Below are 15476 nucleotides of genomic sequence, written 5' to 3'. Positions count from 1 at the left end.
TCATGGTCCCATAATCATGCCTGAATTGCAGGCATCTCTTTGAAAAACAATGAATTAAGGTAGAATGTTATCTCTTTTTGGATTAACTTATATTCATGTGCTATCCATCATTGTTGAGAAATAAGTTTTATTTAGATGAATTTTCCAAATAGGACAGATTGCCTTTTTAAGCCCCTATGTTATTGCTGTTGTTTTAATACAAGTATAAATGTGTGTATATGCATTTGTGAAGGGGTGTATTTCTAATTTTCATTCTATATTTTGCAGAATATACCAACAATAACAGCCTTGTATTTTTCACATTTATTTATTTTTAATTTATAGTATTAAACAAGCATTTCCACAACATAGCATGATTAAAAGAGAGCGAATTGCAAATGAAACTGCAAGTCTATTATGTACAACTTGTTATTCATTTCTCTCTTTTTTTTTTGTTTCTTCCCTTCCCCTCCCCACCCTAGAGATGGCTACCATTAGACACAAATAGGTATATATGTAAAATTATTCTATTTAGACATACTTCTATTTATCAGTTCTTTCTCTGGAAGCAGATTGCATCTTTTTTCATATGTTCTTTACAGTTAATTTGGATGTTTATAATAGTCAAAATAACTTATTCACTCAAAGTTGTTCTTAAAACAAGATTGCTGTTGCTGTATATAATATTTTCTTGGTTCTGCTTATTTCATTCTTCTTTATTTCATGCAAGTCTTTCCATGTTTTTCTGAGCTCATTTAGCTCATCATTTCTTATAGCAAAGTAGTATTCTATCACAAATAACAACCTTGTCTTGCAAAATCGGAGTCATCCTTTAGATGAGCTATTTTTTTTCCCATTTGGTAAGAGCAGACCCTGAGGTTAAATAAAGCTGTTTTCCCCTATACTGTATGGCCTTAGTTGGGCGTACTTTTATAAGTTCATGTTCCTGTTTTCCTGTTTCTCTTCCTTATCATCCTATGTCAGCAGGCCAGTGGCTTTCATTCACTTAGGACCTTTGGATCACATTTAGAACTGACTTTGAAGGTCATATATCTGGCTGAAGTCCCTCAATTTGCTGCTCAGGGGACTGAGGCACAGAGAGGTTAGGCAATTTCTCTAAGGTCACTCTAGTATTAAACAGCAGGCCTGAGATTTGAATTCAGGTCCTTTGCTTTCAGTTTCAGTGCTTTTCTTTCCTCTGTATTTGCACATCTGCCTGCTGATAATAGCAACCCCCACCCCCACTTCGAACTTGCTGCTTCTCATCATCATGGTCTAGAGAACTAGATTTATAAGTTTATTAGAATCCCATGCAAAATGAGATCACTGATTTGAGTCACTACTCTGAGTGAGGTGCTATGGGCCTCACTTATGAAGTTCAATTCTATTTACTATATGTTTATTATATTTATCTATTCACTCTGTATTTATTACCTTGTGCGAGGTGATAGGTGGTACAGTGGACAGAGTGCCAGTCCTGGAGTCAGGAAGACTCATCTTCCTGAGTTTAAGTCTGGCCTCAGACCCTTACTGGGCAAGTCACTTAACTCTGTTTGCCTCAGTTTTCTCAATCTGTAAAATGAGTGGAGAAGGAAATGGCAAACCACTCCAGTATCTTTGCCAAGAAAACCCCAAATGGGGTCAGGAAGAATCAGATATGACTGAAGTGACTGACTGAAGGTAAGGGCTATGGAGAGGAAAACAAAAGTCTCTATATTTAAGGAGTCTCCATTCCCTTGGGGGAGAGGGGAGCACAGAATTTATATCATCGAGTAAATACAAGATACTTTGTAAAGGAAGAGAAAACTAATGATGGGAAAGAATAAGGAGATCAGGAAACGAGGGCTTTTGTCATGGTGGTTTGAGGCCATTTTTCACTTACTTCCATTTTTATAGTTATGCACTTGATACTTTGTATTGCTAGTAGCTAGATCAGGCAAGTGGAGCTTTAGAGACATTGTTATGCTATGTTAAAGGAAAAAAAAGAAAGAGTAGATAAAATGCAGAGAAAAAATCCACCTCTTACTATCTCTATCAGTTTTGGGGATTATAAATATTATAAAATTATAATTTATAAAATTATTTAAATTAAAAAAATATAAATTTACATAGCTATACATCTATCTATCTATCTATCTATCTATCTATCTATCTATCTATCAGGGCTTATTAAAATGAAAGGAGCAGCTAGGTGGCACAGTAGATAGAGGGCCAGACCTTGAGTCAGGAAGACCTGAGTTAAAATCTGGCCTCAGACAATTACTAACCATATGACTCTGGGTGAGCCACTTAACACTGCTTGCCTCACTTTCCTAGTCTATAAAATGAACTGGTGAAGGAAATGGCACACCACTCCAGTATCTTTGCCAAGAAAATCCCAAATGGGGCCATGAAAAGTCAGACATGACCAGACAACAACAAAATTAAATAAAAATCTAAAGGAATTTAACATTTTTAAGAAACTCTAGCAATTGGGGTTCAGCAAATTATAATGTAAAGAATTACAAGTTTAAGAATAGTCTTAAAAATCAGCCTGAATACATTCTGTCTGTGATGTTTTAGGTGTGCAGCTTCCTGAAGGGAGTGGGCTAATACAGCTCATATCTATCAGGGTCACTTTTACTTCCAGGATTCAAAGGTTCAAAATGGCTGCCCAGTAATGGGACATCAATTTCTATTCTCTCTGAGATCAAACTAGAAGAATGACTTCAAGACATTGCAGAAAAAAAAAAGACTTCAATAAGATTCAAAAGAGAACTTAGTAAATGGCAAGAGTTACTAAATACTAGAGCATAGCAGGAATCCCATTTCCAAAAGTCCTTGCCAGGGGCAGCGAGGTGGTGCAGTGAATAGAGCACTGGCTCTGAAGTCAGGAGGACCGAAGTTCAAATCCAGTCTCAGACCAAACACTTGACACTTACTAGCTGTGTGACCCTGGGCAAGTCACTTAACCCCAATTGCCTAAAAAAAGAAAGAAAGAAAGAAAGAAAGAAAGAAAGAAAGAAAGAAAGAAAAAGCAAAAAAAAAAAACCCAAACAAACCCAAAAGTCCTGGCCAAAGGTAGCTAGAGAAAATTCATCATCAATGACATAGTGGCAAGCTGACCGCTCCATCCAGAGCAGCTCTAGGTTGATGAAGAAAAGCTTCTCATTGTCTCAGAGGAGAGATTCTTTCTTTTTTCCACTGTTTTTTTTTTAGCTTAGAAGAGGTAAAGTATCAATGATCTATAAATAGAAAACCACCTACTTCTGCCATTTGCTGAGCTGAGTTCCAAGGTTTTCAATATGTCAGAGGTATACATGTTAATTTTTGCTAAATTCAACACTCATTTATTAAATCCCTACTATGTGAAGGTCAGTGGTAAGTAAGGACTGGATGAATGGATGGAGTTGAATATGTGATTTAGCATGGCTACTGAATCTGATACAATCAATTTTTATTTAAAAAATAATTTTAAATAGTATTAGGCAGGAGGTGCAGGATCTTCCGTGTTGAGAAATTGTAGGAAATAAGTGCTTGGGGATGTGTGTTTGTGGATGTTGGTGACATTACATTGTCTCTGAATGAAATAACCCCCTAAAAATCACCCTTTTTTAGGTTATCTGTTTCACTGTTCCATCTATTCCTTCTTCCCACTTCTACCCACTTCAGATAATAAGGGGTTTGACTAATAATAATAATAAGGGGTGACTTCAACATGTGTTTTTTTCCACAATATTTCTTCTTATCAAACTTATCAAAGCTTTTAAATGAGTTTTATAAATCTTGGCCCTACTCTCCTTTCTATTTAAATGACAAAAAAATCAAAATATTGATTTGGTGACATCAGAGTAATTTCCATGGTAACAACCTGACTATAAGTATGGGATTATGGCTCCCCTGCTGGATACAAGTTAAAGAGACTTGAACAAGGTAGCAGAAAGTCTTCCTTCATAAATATAAGAAAAAGCTTAATAAGAAAAAAGGAAAATACAAAAATACAAAGAAAAACTGGTTTTGGATCAGCAATTTTTTTTATTATCCATTAAAAAAATCCTTACCTCAGTGGTACATATAAAATAACTCTTAATTCAATGCATGCCTTTTGATTTTACTATCTACATGGCATCAGTCTGTCCTCTTGTCCATTTTCAAGGAGTGGTTCATTTTCAGAGATAAGGTAAGATGAGGAGAAAGTAAGGTGAGATGACAACTCTGTCCTCAAGACAACACTATGAGTAAGTAGTTCCAAGGAGTGGATGTGGTCATCATGGGGAAGATAGGCGCAATGGGTAATGGTAATGACTGTCTTCAACAAACAGTGAGAAATACCACCCACCAGTCCTGGACATGAACATGAAGACAGATAGAATCTCAGACACAGCATGAAGAGAAATAAATACAAACCGTAAGCTGTTTAGCAGCTTCTCCCACCTATAACCATCAAGTGTATGCAAATATAGCAAGTCTGCCAATAAAATCACTACCACACACAAAAGACAATTTGGTTCCCTGATCACTGTCTCATCACATTAAGGGGCAGGGGGAAGTCTTGCCTTCGAATCTGTGAAAAGCCAGGTGCCATTTCCTGTTTGTTCCCCAAAATAGCAACTGTATGTACATGAACCATAAGAATGTAGTGTGTGTGCGTGTGTGTATGTGTGTGCACAGTGTGGTAGATTGTTTAGAGAGCCAGACTTGCCATTAGGAATACTTGGTTTTAAGTCCTCAGTCCGAGATGTACTTGACTCAGGGGCAAATAATTTAACCTCTCATTTCTCCTGGAGACTTCTTTGTTTTGTTTTGTTTTTGTTTTCCCCTTCCTAGCCATCACGTGTGGTGTCCCTTTTTATAAGAAGAATTAGAATGGAAGTGCCTTGCAGGCAAGGATCGTCTCACTTTGATTTTTTTTTTTTATCCACAGAGTACTCAGTATTATGTATAAAGGAATATAGAGTTTAATAAAGTAACGAAAAAAGTCTATTGATTTTTTCACAATAATATTCACTTATATTTACATAACATTTCATTTATAAGGCACTTTCCACATGACAGCCCTGCGAGATAAGTAGTTCCAAGGAGTGGATGTGTTCATCCTGGGGAACACAGACTTAATGGGTAATGGTACTTGTCTTCAAGTATTTGGAGAGTATTTTCTGTCATTTAGAAGAGACATTAAATATATTCACCTTGGCCACAGAGGAAAAAAAGTAGGAAGAATGGGTAGAAGTTATGTGGAGGTAGATTCTAGCTCAGTGTAAGGAAAATCTTCCTCACAGTTAGGCCTATGTGAAAGAGAAGCAAGGTTTCTCAGAGGTAGCTTATTTCCCCTGATTGGAAGTCCTCAAGCAGAGAGGCTGCATGACCACTTGCTGAGATGGATTTTTATTTAGGTGTGGGCTGGATTGTATTGCTTTGGAAATCTCTCTCCTGTAGCACTTAGATTCTGTGATGCATTGATTCTATGAGTGTCCTTGTCTCTAATTTAAACACTACCTTTCCACATAATTGCCAAGATCGGGGATCAATAGGCTATGTCTTTCTTTGAAGAAATTATAGTAATGATAATGTTGATAGCTGGCATTTACATAGCATTTTAAAATTTGCAAAATACTTTCCAGACATTATCTCATTTATTATTATAACAACTTTGGGAGGTAGGTGCTATTATCTTCATTTTTATAGATGTGGAAATTAAGGTAGACACAGATTAAAATGACTTGCCCAGGATCACTCACTTAGTAAATATATGAAGGTAGATTTGAACTTGGGTCTTCCTAACTCCAGTCCCAGTGGCACAATGGATAGAGCGCCTAACAGCCTAGTAAAAACAGTAACTGACGTTATATTTGGGTCTTGATCACTAACCACCCATGAAAAGCTTTAACTTTTGCAATGCTGACAGCCAGTAGTTAGTTTGAAAACAATTTAGAACCTTCCATAGAGTGTTATCTCATTGAGAGTTGTTAGCAAGCCTCTTCTTTATCCATATCAGAGTAACCATTCATTCAAAGGAATCATATTTACAGAAACAAAGGATGCTCAGATTGAGAACCATATTATTTCCTGCCATGAATTCAGTTGCTTTCCCCTGTAATAATAGTATGTCTTGCCACAAGCCCTTCAACACATTTTAATAGCCTGGCCTTTCCCCCAACCCTCCCCTAAAGAGAATATATTGCTCTTTGCTGTTGTGGCTTCACATTTTAGAGATGAATGAACCTGATTTTCTGGCTTGTGGAAAGCTGCAGTGAAGCACTCTGTGGGCTTTGGAGGAGTGAGGTTGTAACAGTTTGGGCTTCTCTAATTCTCTCACGCCTCTTTTTTTTGTTTGTTTGGTTTTGTTTTTGTTTTGGCTAGACAATGGGGTTAAGTGACTTGCCCAGGGTCACACAACTAGTAAGTGTTATGTGTCTGAGGCCAGATTTGAACTCGGGTCCTCCTGAATCCAGGGCCAGTGCTCTATCCACTGCACCATCTAGCTGCCCTCTCATGCCTCTTGACTGTTCCCCAGATTACAGAGTCAAGTCCCTAAGCAGTGAAATGGGATATCATAATGATCTAACCTTTCTGTTGCATTTGATTCCAAGGTATCTGACCTCAAGGAGGCTTCCATATTATTTCCTACAACTCTTCAACATGGAAGATTCTTATCTCCTGTCTAACAGTTTTAAAAATGGCACTTTAAAATCAAAACTGATAGATTTGATTTGGTAGCCTTGACTTTCAAGCTGCATGAGACATTAAAAATAGTGTAGTCCAGCCTGCCCCCCATTTTACAGATAATAAAACTAAGGCTCAGTGAAGGGAAGCCCCTGGCCCAAGGTCACACAAGTGGTAAACAGCAGTGAAAGGATTTGTATCGTCTTCCAAATCCAGTTTTCTTTTCACCTCACGGCCTGTTTGACCAAGAGTTAAGCCCAATTTAAACAGAGAACTGTGGAAGAAGACAAAGATTTTCTTTCTCTTAGGAAAGAGATTGGACCTTTCTTTGTCTTTTAGTTTTCCCATTTTAAGACAAGGGATAGAAGTGACAAGGATAGTAATAATGGCATTCCAAAGTGATGGAACAGGAACGTTGTAATAAATGAGGTTGGGATTCTGGAGATCTGTTGCCTCTATCATATAAGTCATAAGTTCCTAACTTTACTTCAGGAAGTAATTCCCATTTAGGAGGCCTTGGAGAAAGGCTCAGTACTTTATGATAATTATAGTGGAGCATACTGTATCTCTAAATACCACATTTTTCCACCTAGGGTATACAGGTCTTGATATCCAATGGTCTTTCTATAATCCTACAGGCTCTGTTTAATACTGATCATTGTGTTCTGTGGTGTCCTCCCAAGAACTGCCCAAAGACTTGATTTGAGCTAATAAAACTTTATGTAGTTAAGTATCTGCTCAGGGTGATAAAGAAATCATGTCTCAACATGTGCAGTTTGTGAAGGGGAAGGTGTTATGAGTTTCCCTCCCCCCCCTTTAACTGAGTTACCACAAAGAGACAAGTTCACATTCTAGGATCTATTTGTCTTTATTATGTCACAGAGTCAGAAGCAACTAGGTGTCATTGTTTAAAAAAAGTTGTATTAAATTAGCAATGGTCTTTATAACAATAAAGACAGTGACCATTTGTATAGGATTTGAAGGTTTACAAGCACTTTTTAAACAAAAGACCTTTGAGATGGTGGCACAAGCATTTTAAGCCCCAATTTTACAGATAAAAAACCAAGGACCAGAAATATTAATTTGTTCATGTTAATACAGTAAATCTTAGAGACAGAATCTCCTAAATCCTAGTCCTATACTCTTTCTACAAACATAACATAATTATCCTTTTCCTTTTCATGGCATGCACCAAGGCTCATGAATTATTACAACTTATAATACAAATGTAAAGAAAAATGTATGTTATGAGTGTTACTTGACTTATGAATAAATGAATGGATAAAAGGAAAATATTAAATACTCAGAATTTGAAAGCACTGCCAAGGTTGAAGTAAACAGTCCTTGCACTCACAGAGTTCACATTCTAATAGGAGCAGACAATACGTGCTTAATCTGTAGGGAGGAAGTTGTCCCCAGAGTCAAAGAGACTGCACCTGAGGACAATGATAAAGAGCAGCCTATCTCTAGGTGAAATTTTATTCTGAGCTTCTCTTATAATATGGATCATATAATTTTTCTGCATGATTTAGGAGATGAGACTGACATCTGACAAACTTGTGTCAATGTCCTTATGCTTATATTATATCTTGTTATATTTCTTCCTTTGCTTTGCATTTCAGAATCTTAATGGGCATATGCATAATTACTAGTGGAAAATAAAGAGTTTTTGGAAAAAATGATCAGGTGTATTTGGAACCTGGTAGTTTATCTACATGTTATTACTAAAGGAGGAACATATGATATCCAGAAAAGATTCAAAAAAGTCATATATAAAATGAGAAAAAAATTCTCTTTCTGGTCCTTAGCAGAGATAACCTTTGCCCCCCCCACCATATTCATACATTTCCTATACTCTAATTCTTCTTTCTATGTAATACATTCACATAGGCTGTAAGCTTCTTATGTGAAAGGACTTTTCCCCTCCTTTTATTTATATATTTCAGTGTCCAGTGGAGTGCCTAGAACATAGTAGGTACTTGAAAAATGCTTTTTGGACAGGACTGGTTTAACTTTGGCTTGCCTACTACAAGAGCTTCCATTCTCCAAGCAATGTCTTTATTTCATTTAGAAAATGTGTTGTACCACCATCATTTAAACCTGAGTGGCTAGATGTCAACATAAATCTTGCCTTTAATTGACCTCAGTAAGGCAGGTGCTGACTGAAAAAAAAAGCAGCTTTGGTTTTATAGCCATATGTCTGTGCTGCCAAGACTCTTACTGGAAAGAAGAAATGAAACATAGTTTGTTGAAAAGGTGATGTAAAGTTCCATTATTTACCAATAATCAATATTGAAAAAATATAATTTCTAATATTTAATAATAATATAGGGGTATTTTTCCTTTAGTAAGCTAAAGAAAACTTGATAAGTAAGAATATAATAGTGGCTCACATTTTACAAAGCATTTCACATACCTTGTACCGTTTTATCCTATCAACAGCTTCATGAGGGAGGTGCTATACAGATGAGGAAATTAAAATTCAAAAAAAGTTCGGCAGCTTCTCATGGGTCACACACCTAATAAGTGACTCAGACCAGTTTAGACCCAGTCCTTCCTGACTCTAGGGCTAACAGTCTATTCAATAAGCAGAAATGCCTTCAATCTGGATGGTCACTTGACTGGAGTAATATGAATACAGATTAATTCTTGGACAAGTATAATTAGTTTACTTTTATTTAATATGGCATACTGAAGATTTTGCTATATACTCATTCACAAATAAAATGAAAAGTTTAACCGATAACCCATAAGGAATTGGTCATTTTCATTAAAATTGTGTAATTTGAGATCTATAAAAGGTATCTTCCTAGTTTTGTATAGCAATAGCCTCTATCTTATTACAGGTATAATCTTTTTCATAATAATTTATAATATATAATATTTATATAAATCTCTCATAATAATTTATAATATACAGTATAATAATTTACATTTTATAGCAATTTATAATCTTTAGTAAACTAAAGGACCAGCCTTTACTTCAATCATAAAGGAATATATAGACACACACACAGAGTGGTCACTGAAATTAAAGTCAAATCTGTAACTATTAGCCCATGCTCCTAATTTTAAGCTGCCTGTTACCAATGTATGACCTGTGTAGGTGCGGCTAGCATGAAGTCCTCCTTGGAGTGCTTAGTAAATCTCTCAGATGAATTCCCTAAACTAAGTGGAGATTCCTTCCAACCTCTCTCCTCCCCATTCTACCCAGCAATCTTCAGTCACTCTGCATGCAAACCTACTCCTGTTATTTATCTTTTAATCTTATTATCTGACTTCCCTAAGTAGTCTGTGGAAATTTTCCTATCTAAAATTCTTAAAAGGAAGATGAGTGGGACTATTGGTTATTGTTGTGAAGAAGAAGATAATGTCATCAAGAGGGGAAAATCAGTTCCTCTTTGTAACTGCTATCTTAACTGATATAGAATTGTATATTTTATCTGATATATATTAATACAAATGTCATATTACATTATATATAGACATTCTATTTTATATATAAACCTCAATCTGAGGGGTAATAGAACTGTAGATATACTTTTCCTTTTGAGTTTTACAACAAGACAATTATGTAAGAGATTCAGTGTAAAGGATGTCATCTAAGTAGTACATGGCTAAATTTGGAGATAGGCTGATCTCATGAAGACAGTGAATAACAGTAGACAGCCTGCAAACTCCATCGGCATTTTATCAAGAGCTCAAGAAAGTATGCAAGCTTGCTAGGTGAACTCTTCATTGGAAACTGCTGGGAAGACGTGAAGAGTCTCACAGGGTGAATAGTTATAAATGTGCTTCAGTGTGCATCACTGGAAGGAATACTCAGCTCAGTGAGATAACAGATTTGTTGGAGTATGGTTTGCTTTTCTCTTTTGTGTAAGGATTTAAATTTTAAGCATAACATCAAAAAATATACAAGCAGATGGGTGAATTTGAATCACCTCAATTCAGTCCAATTTTTAAAAATACCTACTATGTGCGAGGCACTGTGTTAGTGATGAGGGGCACAGAAACAACAGTGAAATAGCCCTTACCCTCAATGAGCTTATATTTTACTGGAGAGAAACAATAATCACATGAAAGTCAATATACAGTATAACAAAGTAAATACAACTTTTATCTCCAACAAGCAGAAAAGAGGAATATAGCTAGCATAGAGATAGATAGATAGATAGATAGATAGATAGATAGATAGATAGATCTTACTGTAAGGTTTAAGTGCTTTATAAATATCATCTCATTTTATCATCAGAATAATCCTAAAAGGCAGATATTATTATGACCATTTTAGAGATGAAAAAACTGAGACAGAGAAATTAGATGACTTTCCCAGGGATTACACAGTCAGTGTCTGAGGAAAGATTTGAATATCAGTTTTCCTGATGCCACATCCATCCAACTATAAAGCTATGTCTTTTAAGTAATTTTCCACAATTTATTATTTTTTTTCTATTTTGACATGTTTTCAGGATTTTGTTCTCCCCCTTCAGGCTTTGATGACATTGTAGTAACTTTTCCTGGCAAGGTTGACTTCTACTTGAGGCAATGAATAAGGTTGAATAACACCAACATTTTGGGAATGTACTTCATTTTTCTGGGATGTAGAATGCTATCCCTTTAGCATGAATTCTTCCATGAGACATCAGACTGCACACTTTAAATTATATCTCAGGTCTTTAATTTTCTTGAGTTTCTTTCATGAAATAGAACATATGCAATATGGCTATGGGCTTCCTTAGTACTCAGGTCATAACTCTATTGAGGTGCTTAAAATTAAAATATCTATGTGGAATGAAACTTAAAACCATATTCCCTCTCCCTTCCAAGGCCCTTGAGAACCACGCTGGTCATTCTGGAGCAAAATCCAGGAACACAAAAAAGATCACAATACAAATTTCCCTCTGTTATTCCCCCCCAGTATTTCCTCCCCAAAGCAGAGAGAAATCTATTCTAAATTTGCCACTGATTGATATGTAACTCTAAGTGATTCACTGTTCTTTGAAACAGGAGATGAAAATTCCCAAGATTAATGGAAGCTGCCACTTGTGTCAACCAAGCAGAAGTCAGACACTCCAATAATTTTCTGCCTCTTCCTTTATTGGAGATCTGTTTTTACATGTTTCCCTTTGAGATAGTATCAGTAAGAATGTATCTTAGGAAGGAATCAACCACTATATACAATTTCCAGAGGTATCACCTTAATAGTAGCAGTTGATGGTTTCTGGTTAAGGGCACATTTCTTTTAAAAAAATTAAAAACAAACTTTTTATTCCCCAAAGCTTGATATTCTTATACACTAAAGAGAAGTTTTACTGTGGTTAAAAGATGATCATGAGTCAAGTAATTGATTAAAGTTTACTGACTAAAATCCTTAAGGGAAAATTTCCCAACTCTTCTGGATCCAATATTATTTGTAGAAAAAAAAAATAACTAGCACATGGTAATCTACTTTGTTGACCATTTTCTCTACCTTGTATCACTCTTCATTTTCCTTATTTTCTCCATTAATCAACAGATCTTCAAAGAATATCTATCCTGCAAATTGTATAGTATGTTAGTCACTCTAGGGGACCAAAGGCTCACATGGCCTCTACCCTAAACAAATTTATTATAGGTCTAGAGTTTGTCATCTAGTTGTTCCTTTTTCATTAATTTCATAATCCATGTTGCTCTCTGTGTGATGAAAATTTCTTCCTCACGCATTCTCTCTGAGAGGATAAAATCTAATATTCCAGGAGAGTCTGGAAACATATGCGAAGAGATCATCCTCTGTTCTCTTAGCCTCCTTCTCTCTTGCTTCCTTTTATCCCCAACTCTTTCTTTCCTTCATTTCTAAATGCTGTTGTTACCATCCCCCTCTTCTATAGTGCAAAATCTAGAGAAGAGGAAAGCATGGACATGGAAAAGAAAGACTAGTGATATATATTTTTTTTATTCTTTGATTCTACTTCATAAAGAACATTTGGGCAATCTCTGTTCACTTTATGTCTGCACGAAAGGAACGGTGCCTTTTTAAGTTACTGGGATGAAATAAAGTACATGTTCTCATATTTTAATGTACCAAAGAATTTGACCAAATCAGATCAGAGAAGAATATGTGGATTAAAAAAATACAAGTTCTCCCTATAAATAAAATACTCAAGCATTTAATTATAGCATTATGTTCCCAGATTCTCTGCAATCAATTCCTTTCTCTTAACAAAAGCTGTCTTATTTCCGTGGAGATCAACAAAATAATACAGGCAGGAAATACTATTAAAGAACACAAGCTTTCTCTTCCATGTTTCCTCCCACGACCTTAATGTCAACCATTTGTTCTATGGGAAATAATTTCAGTAACCCCCCCAAAACACAAACATCTCTAGAACTGTCATCACAAAACAGTTAAACTCCATAGCAGCTAATGCATATGTTGCGGGAATGCCAGCTGGCAACTGGTGAGTAATCATAGCTTTCTGAACCCAATATTAAAATAAAACATAGTAACTCAAAGCATTTTCCATTTTTCTCCTCAGCATTCCTTTTTTTTTTTTAAAATTGTTCCCTGTGAAACGCATTACCATTTTTTTTTGGTGTGAATCTTAGAGGGCTGCATGTGGGCAGGAAAAAGCATTTTTAATTCCATTCCAGAAAACATTAAGCTATGAGTAGCTATTGGGAGGTATATGTGAGTAGCCAAAATAAAAGTAGGAAAGGATAGAAAAAAATAGCATTTCATCTCCTATGATTTTTTGCAAATGATATTTTTGAATGCCTGAGGCAGTCCTTCTTTCTCTTTTAAAATGACAGGTGCAACAAATCAGTGCCAGGATTCACACTGATAATTTTAACTGACATTTCTATAATACTTAAAAGTTTGCAAAGCACTTAGCATACATGATTTTGCTTGAACCCCACAATAACCTTGAGATGAAAATATTCTTGGTGTTTTCTCTTCTCATTTTATAGATGAGCAAACCAAGGCTCAGAGTATTTGTGACATCCCTAGTTGCATCCCTAGTAAATGTCAGAAGTCAAATTGGAATCTCCACGTACTGTCTTCCAGGTTTGCTATGCGATGTGGTACACTTTACTACCGTTACTGTTTAAGTCTACACATCTTTGCACCTGAGCTAGATTTGGCACAATTCTCTTGCCAGCCATTCATTTATCATCCATAGTATCAACTAAGTACAAGGTATGTTGTCACAGTACTGTGGAAAAATGAAGCCCAAAGTGAGCTGGTTCCTTTAGTGATATGGCTTGATCATAGCTGAGCTTACCTTCTTTTTCACTACTCTGATAAATTGGACATTTCTCTCTTATAGTGAAATCAGAAATCATAAAGGGGACTTTTAGCCTCTGTGGGTGACTGCTAATCTTCATCTCCCCACTGGTCAAGAGATTTGAAAGTATAATTGAGTCTTGGCAACACAGTCAATAAAGTAGGCAATTGTGCTTTTTTTTTTTTACTTTCTTTCCTCTTAAATGAATGCCCTCGATTTCATCCATCCATCCATCCATCCATCCATCCATCCATCCATCCATCCATTTCATTCTAATGTCAGAAGGCAAACAAGGTAGAGTTATCAGTTAAAGAAGCTAAAACATTTGCTTGAAACATGAAATGGCAAAGAGATTGTTTTCTTAGCCCTAGGATTAGTTTGAACGGTTCTTCGCTGCTTAGCTGCTGACCACAAAGGTGTTATATCTGTAGGCCATGCATCCTCTGTGAAGTGTTGCTTAGCTGCCCTGGCTGCCTTTGTTTGTGTCAAATGGAATTAGAGTCACCCCTGAGGATGCTTGGTGACAACCTAGAGAAATGGCTGTATTGTGTAGGTTTGGGACAGGATCACCTTGTGTTCCTGTGATGGATTCCCCATTGTTCCTGGGATGAAATACTGAGGATAATTCTGTTTTCAACTGTTTTTGCTGCAGGGACCGATTTGGTTCTTGTCTCTGATACTGTGTTTCTTTAATCCTAATCCTAGCTTTTTTGAAATATGAGTGTCGATAGTGGAAAAAGGCTTGCCAGTTATATCATTCATTCATCACCAGGAGGATGCTTTTAAGAAAGGTCTTAAATGAAGGAATTGTACCAAAGCCAAAGGGACTGTGTCTGGGGATTAATGAAAGCTTCCCATTGTCTGACCTCAATTAGAAAGGGCAGACATGCTTGGAGGGACTGCCTTAGTAATAACGTCTGAAGTGACTTCCCGAAGGTTTGACTTAGGCATCAGCTAATCTGAAGCTCTTTGTCCATCATTAGAGATCTGGCAAGATCTGTCATACTGTCTATTAGGAAACACCTTGCTTGCTAGGTAGCAGTCTTTCAAAAGTGATGTACTGGGATTTAAACCTGCATCTAACTAAAAGCTAGCCCTAGGTCTTATAGGGAAGTAACAATTTTCTCAAAAAGTAGTGGAAGAGAAATGAAAAACTCAACAACAAAAATAAACAATAATAATAAAAGTTAGGAGAAATGGAAAGTCAAAGATGAAAACTAAATGGACCCAAAAGGAAAGAAGCCAAAGGATTCTAGAGACAGAATATGCTTCACTCTAATTTGATTCAAAAATAAAGAATGTGCTCCTTTTAAAGAACCTCATTAGAAAATTATGACTATTTAACAAAACCATCTCACCATCCCTGTCTCTTTCCACATATATGTAAATGAAGAAGATATGTAGATAGATCCCCTTACCTTCACAATGTCTTTTGCATTAACCCCATTTTTATTAAAATTTTTGAGACTCCAGGCATATAATTTTATTGACCCTCATTAGGGGCAGTTCATCCCTCTCCAATAGTGGGTCACTCCAATATCTTTAGGCATTGTCCAAAAAACCAAATCCCATTCTCAGACACTACCTACT

At 36.1% G+C, this 15476-nt stretch overlaps 1 protein-coding gene across 1 annotated transcript in view; it reads left to right on the top strand.

Annotated features, from left to right (window-relative positions):
* The window catches only part of NYAP2 (neuronal tyrosine-phosphorylated phosphoinositide-3-kinase adaptor 2), a 325867-nt gene that overhangs the window by 167898 nt on the left and 142493 nt on the right, over positions 1–15476 (top strand). The window lies entirely within an intron of this gene.

Source organism: Phascolarctos cinereus, unplaced genomic scaffold (assembly GCF_003287225.1).
Source record: "Phascolarctos cinereus isolate Bilbo 61053 unplaced genomic scaffold, phaCin_HiC Scaffold_7;HRSCAF=346, whole genome shotgun sequence".
Taxonomy (NCBI): Eukaryota; Metazoa; Chordata; class Mammalia; order Diprotodontia; family Phascolarctidae; genus Phascolarctos; species Phascolarctos cinereus.
This window is presented reverse-complemented; position numbering and strand designations above follow the sequence as displayed.